General features: G+C 46.6%; 1 pseudogene; it reads left to right on the top strand.

The window, feature by feature from the left end:
* The first annotated feature begins 3299 nt into the window (after positions 1 to 3299).
* Positions 3300 to 6438, top strand: LOC126001692 (actin, clone 302-like; annotated as a pseudogene).
* Positions 6439 to 6694: the final 256 nt, after the last annotated feature.

Raw genomic sequence — 6694 nt, 5'->3', positions numbered from 1 at the left:
AGGCTATGGCGACCCTCCCCGCGCTCCGACGCCGAGGCCGAGCTGTGGTAGCCGCGGAGTCTGACGTCACACACGTCACGGTGGGCGGGGCCCGGCGCGGCGGACGGGGAACTTCCGGAAGGAGCGAGCGCTCGGCTACCCGGAAGGCCGAGTGACGCGACGCGTGGCGTAGCCTCTGACGCACGCAGGGAGCAGGGCGGGCCGGGGCCACTCGGGGAAGGGTGGGCGGGGCCAGTGTCTCCTGGCGGAGTTAGCCCCGGCTTCCGGGCCAAGCCGAATGCAAACCGGTTAACTTGGGCGGCTAGGGAGGGGAGGGGGGAAAGTGGCGAAAGGCGGCCTGGTGGGCGTGGTCAGTGGCGGAAGTGGGGACGGCTTGGTGGGCGTGGTCGCGTTGCTTCTAACGTCTCGCTGGGGCTCGGCCTCTGAGGGATTGTGACAGCCTGCTGGGTTGGTTGTTTTTTTTTTTTTTTGCAGCCGGCCCACCTGCCCCGAGTTAGGAGCCGCTTCCAGAGAGGAGCGGGCGCAGCCGCCGCACTGGGAGAGCTGCACTGACTTGAGGGCCAAGCTCCCTGAGGCCGTTGCGTCCACTGTCAGTGTGGCGGCGCAGTGAGGACAGCGCCACCCTTTGGATGCTGAGCGTCGGGGCGGGAAGCTGGATGATTCCATGGCGGCTGCTGAGATTGGTGGAGACCCTGCTTTGAGAGAGCCTAGCACTAAATTACCAAGGGGGCAAGTCATTTTTAGGTCATAATCGAGGATTGCTTCAGCGAGGCTGCGGCTCCAGCACCTTGGTGCAGTCTTGGGGACCACCTGGTGTGTTTTCTCGTGGGAACCCTCCCAGCAGCGTTTTAGCTTAGAGATGTTTTACTCTTCGAGGGCAAATTTTCGTGCACGTCCTGCTCTGATGCCTTTTATTATCTACTGAACATCTAAATATTACTTAGTTATTACCAATTTTTTCTTGTTTCCTTTTTTAAATTTTTAAATCGAAAACATCGTGATCTACCAGATTATTCATAGTTGTTTGAGATCTATAGTTTTTCAGCACCAGTCCCACCACCAATGTCAGCCTCCCTCCACCGATGTTCCCAAAATACATCCCAAGCTGCCACTCCCCCGCCTACGGCATGCCATCACGACAGGCACCTTTTTAAGTTTGGTGCTTGTATTTTGGGTCTCATGATTTCAATGTTGTTGTCTCCAGGGCTTGGCTATTTAGTTCTGTTCTTAACACCGCTAGTGCACCCGAGTCCCCTAGGCCCCTGTCCTTTGTTATTTCACATCTCTTTTTCTCCTCTCCCACTCTGATTCTTTTTCCTCACTATACTCTGGGGCCCAAGTGTTTTCCACAACCCCTATGTAAACCACTGAAGCAGACAATATTCTCAACAGCATGGATGAGAGTTCCTTTTTCTCTACATCCCTGCCAACACAGATTGTTGCCACTATTTTTGATATTCTTACTGGTGTAAGGTGATACCTTATTTGGAATTATCTTGATTTTTAATTTTCTAATAAATGATGATGCGCATTTTTTGTGTGTGAGGCTGGATTTTGATCTTTTATATTTTTCCTTTGCCATGATAGCTACGTGATCTTTCTAGATAAGGGAATCTATGGGGCTAGTGACCAAACCCATGTATACCACAGTCTGTACAAAGTATGTCTACTGACCCTTTGAGCTATCTTCCAGTATTATAAATATAGCTCAGAGCCAGAGACGTAGTACTTTGGGCAAGGCACTTGCCTTGTACACAGCCAACCCAAATTAGATCCCTGTCTCTGCATACCATCCCCCAGCACCACCAGGAATGATCATCCCTCAGCAGAACTGTGCAATGTTAGGTGAAGCTCAAATAAACAAAATGATTTTGAATATCAAAGCAATAAAATACACCACTATAAAATTTGTGGTAGAAACCACAGAGAACATCAGAACATCAGAGTTGCAGTAATACTGCCAGAATCTTTACTTGTTAGATGAAGAGAAGTCCTAAAAGATTAGAGTCTCTTAATTTCTTGCACAAAAGTCAATTAAAAACATATTAAAGACCTTGATATCAGATCATATGAATCCATATAGTACCTAGAATGTAGGTAGAACTCTACATGATATTGAATCTAAAGACATCTTCAAGGCTAAAATACTACTGACAAAGCAAGTGGAGCCAAAGACAAACAATGGGACTACCTTAAAGTAGCTCTGTACTTCAAATGAAATGGTGACCAGGTTACAAAGACTGCCAACAGATGGGAAGAAATTATTTACCCAACACTCATCTGATAAGGGATTGATATTAAAGATATAGGAGTCACTGGCTGAAATTTATAATAATAAAAAGAAATCCAACTCCAGGGCCAGAGCGATAGCACAGCAGTAGGGTGTTTGCCTTGCATGTAGCCAATCTCAATGAACCTCGGTTTGATTCCCAGCAACCCATATGGTCCCCCGAGCCTGCCAAGGGCAATTTCTGAGTGCAGAGCCAGGAGTAACCCCTGAGAACATCTGGGTGTGAATCAAAAATAAAACCAAAATCAAAGTAAAATAAATATTTATAAAAAAAATGTCCAACTCTATCATAAAATGGGGAGTAGAGATGAACAGAAATTTTCTCAAAGAAGAAACACAAAAGGCAAATAGAAAAAATGCTCCCCATCAGGAACTGGAATGATGGCACAGTGGGTAGGCATTTACCTTGCACTTGGCCAACCTGAATTTGATGCATGTCTAGCCTGCCAGGTGTGATTTCTGAGAACAGAGCCAGGAGTAATCCCTAAGCGCTGCTGGATGTGGCCCCCAAAATACCAAAAACCAAAAATGCTCCACATCACTAATCATCAGAGAGATGCATTTCAAAATAACAATAGGATCTTATAACACGAAAATTGGCATTCATTGAAAAGAACTAGAACAACCCTCATCTGTTTGTGCAGATGAGGGAGAAAGGCTTTCTCATTTATTGGTGGGAATGTCAACTGTGTGGGAGAAAGAAGCTGGGATGTAAGGGGATTTCAGCAAGTTGACCTTAAATATAAAAATGTCTCTGTTCAGAGACTTGTGTTCTTTGCTATTATGAGTGCAGGTTGAGCCAAGAAGAAAGTCATCCAGGTAAAACAATGTGTCCTCACATACCATCTAGGTTAATTGTGCCATAAGCATTAGAACTGCCCTCCTCACATAACATCTAGGTCAATGGTGCCATGAACATGCATTGCAACTGCTATCTTTACATACCATTTGAGTTAATGATACCATGTACTTTGTAACTGCTATTTTTACATACCATCTGGTTGCCGTAATGGCTGAGCAATGTAAAGAATGTAAACATTCTGTTTCCTGCCTAAAGTTTGCCTTTAAAACCTACCTCCCTACCTTCAATAAACGAAGATTATTGCTAGACAATACTTTCTTGTGCATGGTCTGTGTGTTGGACTCACAGTCTTCCTTCCTCTTCCTGAGTCTAGCCTCACAGACTATGGGTTGAAACACACACACACACACACACACACACACACACACACACACACACACTTGCATTGGCCTCATATCGGGGCTTACCATTTGAGCTCGACAAACTGGCCCAGTCAGTCTATTGCGAAAATAAAATTCCTCTAAAAATTAGAAATTGAACTTCCACATGACCCAGTATCACTGCTCCTAGGAATATAACCTAGGGACCCAAAAACAATACAGAAAAGCCCTGTGTATGCCTGTGTTCATTGTAGCATATTCACAATAGTCAGAATCTAGAAAGAACCCAAGTGCCCAAGAAGAGAAGTATGGATAAAGAAGTATATCATAGTACATCTACACAATGGAATACTATGCAGCTATTAGGAAAAATTAAGTCATGAAATTTGCATGAATTTGGAGGGATTTGGAGAGTATTATGCTGCGTGAAATGAGTCAGAGGGATATATATATATATATATACAATATGACTGAAATTCAATCATAAACAACTTTATAACTTTCATGGTGATTCAATTAAAAATTTATTTAAAAAAACCTGAAACCCCCCCCAACTGGCTTAGCATTCTGTTTTTGAGATTCATCTATGATGAACACATCCATGCCGTGTCAGAAATCTGTTACTTTTTATTCCTAAGTGATATCCTATTAGGATTTATTTTTGCCACACCCAGAGATGCTCAGGGGTTACTCCTGGCTCTATAATTAGGAATTACTCCTGGTGTTGCTTGGGGGACCACGTGGAATGCTAGGGTCTGAATTTAGGCCAGCCGTGTGCAAGGCAATTACCATCCCCATTGCACTATTGTATTAGAATTTCCCCCTTTATTTTCTTTTTTTTTTTTTTTTTTTTTTTTTTTTTTTTTTTTTTTTTTTTTTGGTTTTTGGGCCACACCCGTTTGATGCTCAGGGGTTACTCCTGGCTATGCGCTCAGAAATCGCCCCTGGCTTGGGGGAACCATATGGGACGCCGGGGGATCGAACCGCTGTCCGTTCCTTGGCTAGCGCTTGTAAGGCAGGCACCTTACCTCCAGCGCCACCGCCCGGCCCCCCCCTTTATTTTCTGTTCAAGGACCAGTTCATAGACTGTAGCCAAACACACCAAGCACACACCCTGTTTTAATCTAATCCCCTAAACTCACAGAGCTTACACCCTACTTTCTTTTAAACACACAGAGCTCACACCCACACCCTACTTTCTTCTAGTCTGATTGACTGAAGTGCATTGTAAGTATCCGACTCATACCTAAAATAAACCGAGTAATCTCCCCTTAAAGTTGATTCCAGATGGGTTGAATCCATACACCCTTGTTTGCTGTCCTGCCCCACTTTAAACTACATCACTGACTTAATCTACAAAAGGCATCTATGCTTCCAGTTTTGGGCTCTTAAGAATAATATATCTGGGGCTGGAGTGATAGTACAGCGGTAGGGCATATGCCTTGCATGCGGCTGACCCAAGAGGGACCTGGGTTCAAACCCTGGCGTCCCATATGGTCCCCCGAGCCAGGAGCGATTTCTGAGCGCATAGCTCTGGAGTAACGCCTGAGCGTCACAGGGTGTGGCCCAAAAACCAAAAAATAAATAAAATAAAGAAGAATAATACATCTGCTCAGTAGCTACCACCCATTGCTCTGCTAGCTCCACCAGCTCTATGCTCCTGCCCTGCGACTGCCTCGCTCGCCTCCTCCTTGGAGGGGGAAATAGACTTCTTGCTGATCATCGACAATAGATCCAGCATGTGCAAGGCAGGTTTCATGGACAGCGGCCTGCCCACACTGTGTTCCCGATCTGGCACCGGGATTTGATGGTGGACATCAAAGGACATCAGAAGGACTCGTACATGGTGACAAGGCCTAAAGCAAGAGGGGAATCCTGGCCCTCAAGTACGCCATTGAGCAAGGCATCGTCACCAACTGGGGATGACATGGAGAAGATCTGACACAGCATCTTCTACAAAGAGCTGTGCGTGGCCCCAAGGAGCACCCCATGCTGTTGACCTCCTAAGCTCCAATCCAAGGCCAGCAGTGAGAAGATGATGCAGATCATGTTTGAGATCTTTAACACATCAACCATGTACGTGATCAGCGTGGCTGTGTCATCCCCGTAGGTATTGTGTCGTACCATGGGCATTGTGATGGACTCGGGCCACAGCGGCACCCACATGGTGCCCATTTATGCGTCACCCCATGCTATCCTGGGCATGGACCTGGCCGGCCGTGACCTGACCCACTATCTCCCACTGCCGAGGGGAGATCGTGTGTGACATTAAGGAGAAGCTGTGCTACTTGGCGCTGGACTTGGAGCAAGAGATGGGCATGGCTGCCTCCTCATCCTCGCTGGAGTAGAGCTACGAACTGCCCAACTGCCAGGTCATCACCATCGGCCAGGAGCGCTTCCACTGCCCCGAGATGCTCTTCCAGACATCCTTCCTCGATATCCACGGTCCTGCAGCATCTACGAGACCACCTTCAACTCCATCATGACGTGGACATTCGGAAGGACTTGAATGCCAACACGATGCTGTCCGGTGCACCACCATGTACCCCGGCATCACAGACACCGCATGCAGGAGGAGACTACAGCCCTGGCACTCAGCAGCAGGAAGATCAAGAGCTTTGGGCCTTTGAAGCGACAACTACTCAGTGTGGATCGGCTGCTCCATCCTGGCCTTGCTGTTCGCCTTCAGGCAGATTTGGATCAGCAAGCAGGAGTACTCTTCATTGTGCACTACAAGTGCTTCTAGAGGTCGGAGGGCAGCTCTGGTAAGGGGGACTGCTGGCACACACACCCCAGCAACCTCCGGAACCTGGAATGAATCAGCTCGAGAAATTGCCATGACGAGGCTGCATATGGGGCTGTTGGCTTGGCCTGTCTTCCAGTTAATTTCCCTTGGTTTAGGCGTTCCATCCCTGGTGCCTGCCTTGGCTGAACCCCTGCCACAGTGTCGTCACTGTGCCACTTGAAGGTCTGTGCGGCGTCTTTGGCCCCAAGTAGAAGGGAATGGTTGCATATATACCTGTAAGTTTGGTCATTCTTTAATTTATGTAAGGTGGTTTCTTCTTTTTGTATTCAATTTCTTAAAAGAGTTTTGGTTTTCTACTGTCCTGTAAGAACATTAGGCCCCATCAATATGTTTTGTGAGGAAATGAAGAGCTGTGGTGAAAAAAAAAATTACATCTAAAGGTCTATAATACAGCAGGTAGGGCATTTTCTTTGCCT

The sequence above is a fragment of the Suncus etruscus genome, chromosome 2 (assembly GCF_024139225.1).
Source record: "Suncus etruscus isolate mSunEtr1 chromosome 2, mSunEtr1.pri.cur, whole genome shotgun sequence".
Taxonomy (NCBI): Eukaryota; Metazoa; Chordata; class Mammalia; order Eulipotyphla; family Soricidae; genus Suncus; species Suncus etruscus.
The sequence above is the reverse complement of the archived record's forward strand: the minus strand, read 5'-3'. Positions and strand labels throughout refer to the sequence as shown.